At 39.9% G+C, this 3,644-nt stretch overlaps 1 long non-coding RNA gene across 1 annotated transcript in view; it reads left to right on the top strand.

The window, feature by feature from the left end:
• Positions 1-1,349: 1,349 nt before the first annotated feature.
• Positions 1,350-3,644, top strand: part of LOC119411416 — a 4,025-nt gene continuing 1,730 nt past the window's right edge. The window contains exons 1-2 of the long non-coding RNA XR_005186885.1: positions 1,350-1,457; positions 2,299-2,413. This is a non-coding gene — a long non-coding RNA (uncharacterized LOC119411416). The remainder of the gene's footprint in view (positions 1,458-2,298; positions 2,414-3,644) is intronic.

The following is a 3,644-nucleotide window of genomic DNA, read 5'->3' as shown; positions in this document are numbered from 1 at the left end:
TAGCTAAATGCTTCTTTAAAGCCTAAAGTATCAAAATGCTAGCTAAATGCCTAAAAGAAGCAAAATGTTACTAAAGTGTTAAGTAGCTAAACACTAGCTAAAGGCCTAATAGTAGCAAAATGCTAGCTAAAAGCCTAAAGTAGCTAAATGCTAGATGACCCTAAAAGTAGCAAAATGCTTCTGTAAAGCCTAAAGTAGATAAATGCAAGCCTAAAATAGTAAAATACTACTATAAAGCATAAAGTAGCTAAACACTAGCTAAAAGCCTAAAAGTAGCAAAATGCTACATTAAAGCCTAAAGTATCAAAAGGCTAGCTAAAAGCCTAAAAGAAGTGAAATGTTACTAAAGTGTAAAGTAGCTAAACGCTAGCTAAAAGCCTAAAATAGCAAAATGCTTCTTTAAAGCCAAAAGTAGCTAAATTCTAGCTACTGTAAAAACCTAAAATAGCAAAACGCTAGCTAAAAGCCTAAAGGAGAAAAAGGTTTGCTAAAGGGCAAAGTAGCCTAAAGTTAACTAAAAGCTTAGCATCATAGAGATTTTAAAAACATATAGCCAGTAGTAGCTGAAGCACATTTCAAAAAACACGTTTCGAGGGAATTGAAGATATTTCTATGTGTTTCTATGGGTAAATGTTTGCAACTAAAGTTAAACATTTTAAAAACTTTAAAAGTAACAAAAACCAAAGGGTGAGGCTCCCATCTCGTGACTGAGCTGAACGTTTCGATACAGGAACAGCTAAAACAGGATAAAGGATGCAGAATTAATCAGACTGCAAACGTTGTTGGGAAAATTAAGATAAGTAGATCAATAATGTGAATGACGCCGTTGATTTACTGGTTGCTCTAAACTGTAGCTGCTGCTTTAAAATCAACAAAAACAGTAAAATTCTTAATTGTTATTTATCTGAAAGGTAGAAATCATCTGGAATGTGATGAAAGTGTCAGATCTGTGGTCAGGGTTTGAGCTCTAAGTGTTTTTATTTTATTTTATTATTAAAGGAAGACTTTTAACAACATGCAGTATATCTACCAATTCAGTCGTTCTGACAGGAGCTACTTCCTGAATGTGGGTTAGGTTACCATGGCAACACAACTGGAGCGCGGGATGACTTTTTTTTTTAGTTTGGCATTAATCAACATTTTGTGCAGCAGATCAGACGTGGTTCTGTTTAATTTTATTTATTGAATAACGCCGGACCTCCTGGACGTCCGTCAGTAACGATGCTGATGATCAATGAGACCCGTCCAGGGAGAAAAAAAAGGCCGAAGCCGTTTTTAAACGAGACGTTTGTGGCTCTACGTTGAAAAGAGAAATAAGGGAATGTTTCTCTGCGTGTCCTGCAGGCGTCGGTCTTCGCTGAAGCCTTCCCTTCACCACCTGGCGCGTCATCGTGTGACCTCCACGCTGTGCCCACGCTGACGCAGCTCCTCGGGGGCCGAGCCGGACAGGACCAGAGGTACGTGAGCCGCCCCCTCTCGGACTCACTGCGCCTCTGTCACATGTCGTCATCATTACTAATGATCACTTTCTGAATGTTTCGCTACAATCCTTCCATTGGTTCATGAGATATTTTGCTAACAGACGAGCTGGATTGACTCCAACAGTCCAAGGGTTCAAAGTATATGCTGGGGACAAAGCTCAGCTACTACCACACCAAACGTTATCACAGGATCTGCAACACTGACTGAGTTATAGCAGGTTTTGTGTTTATCAGGGTCAGCTGGTTGTGGCGGCCATCTTAAATTCGTTTGATTCCGACTGTTAATCAGCTGTAGAGGTTGATCTACTAATTACTCCCTAGAGGTTTTGTTAAAACCCGTCCAGTGGTTCATGAGATATTTTGCTAACAGACGGACAGCGCTGACTCCAAACAGTTAATGCAAAATGTTTTAACAAAGCGATCTGTTAGCGCTTTGAGTAAAAGTTGTAGATCACTCTCAGCTACTACCACACTGATCATAATAGTGTTTGGAGGTGTGACTGTGAAATATATTACATTAAAAACTTATTTATTCTGATTTATATAAAACAATAAGCTGATTTAAAAACTGAAACAGTGCCACCACGTGGTGTATTTGGTGAACTGCAAGTTAAGACACAAAAATATCTTCAGAACCTGCTATAATATTATAAATTAATCTCAACATTTTCCAAAGTGTTTGCATGAATTGTTTGATGAGCAAATGAATGGATGAGTTCTTAAAGTTTCAGAGAAGTCGTTTGGAGCGGCCGTGGCTGAGTAAAGATGTCGCAGCGCTGCGTTTTATTCGGCTCGTTGTTCGTGTCTGACTCTGCAGGCTCCTGGATCGTTTCCATGACCTGAACAAAATGATCGGACGGAGCTACAGGAGAGCCAGCAGGGCGTCTCGTGACCTTCGGCTGAAGACGCTACACCTCCAGCAGCCCGCCGCGGTGAGCGAAACCTGCCGAGCTGGTTCTGGTTCTGTTCACACTGAGAGACGAGCTGACCTGTTTCTGCGTCGGCAGCTTCTAAAAGTTTAAATTTACAGTCGTGTGTTCGTGTTTTGTTTGTAAAGCCTGTTTGCTCGTCGGTCGGAACAAAAAGCACCGAGCACCTAAAGCTGCATGTGCAAATTAATTGAATTCTTATTTTAAACTCATCCGTAGCAACACGAGCGCGTCGACACGCTGCCGTCTCATTCGGCTGCTGGAATGTGCACAATGTTCACGGTCGGTGTAAATTAACAGAACGAGTGTATCGGGTTAGGAAACTACAGGTATTTAAGGTTTGTCACTTTAAAAGCAACAATAGTCTTGACAGAACACAAAAAGTACAGAAGCTTATGGTATTTATTTGATGTAATAATGCTTCTTGGCAATAAATCTTAGACCGTATGAAAACCTGTTTATTTCCCCTGAATGTCGCCACGCTTGTTAAGAAAACACGTCTGTGGGTTGAGCAGCAGAGTTTTTGTTGCCTCCATGAAAACCTTGACAAATCTTATCTAACAGCTTCTTCTGCTGTTGATTCTTGTTTAGTGTTTGTTGGACGACTGGCGTCTGAAGAAACGAGACATGTTGACGATTTAACTGTTCGCTAATTTAAACAGCAACCACTGTAGCATGTGGAAGAACCATACACAGCCACAGCCTCCTGGTACCTCCTCCTCCTCGTGCTGGTTGGTCACGGTGCTGTGAGACAACGTCACATTCTTCAACCATCATTTGTCGTCAGCGTGGTTCTGTGGGTCGCTCTGGAGCGAGCAGCACCACCAAGCTGATCCCACAGTGGTTCTGACAATCTGGTACCACTTTAGAATAAATAAAGATTTTAACAACAGTATATTGCCAAGAAGTATTGTTACAACAAACATAAATAAAATGTTTCCTGATTCAGGATCAATAATCCAGGTAGATTAATCCAACAAAGTTGAGTCAGGTCATCTGGACGGATTATTTTTGTTGAAACATTTCATCCTTCATCCAGAAGACTTCATCAGTCCGAGGAGCCTCAACAAACTCAGTCATATAAACAGCATCTTCACATAGTGTGTCAACCCATATATAAAATAAAATAAAATAAAATAAACCCATATATAAAATAAAATAAAATAAACCCGTATATAAAATAAAACAAAATAAACCCATATATAAAATAAAATAAACCCATATATAAAATAAA

Source organism: Nematolebias whitei, chromosome 6 (assembly GCF_014905685.2).
Source record: "Nematolebias whitei isolate Nwh7 chromosome 6, NemWhi1, whole genome shotgun sequence".
Lineage (NCBI taxonomy): Eukaryota > Metazoa > Chordata > Actinopteri > Cyprinodontiformes > Rivulidae > Nematolebias > Nematolebias whitei.
The sequence above is the reverse complement of the archived record's forward strand: the minus strand, read 5'-3'. Positions and strand labels throughout refer to the sequence as shown.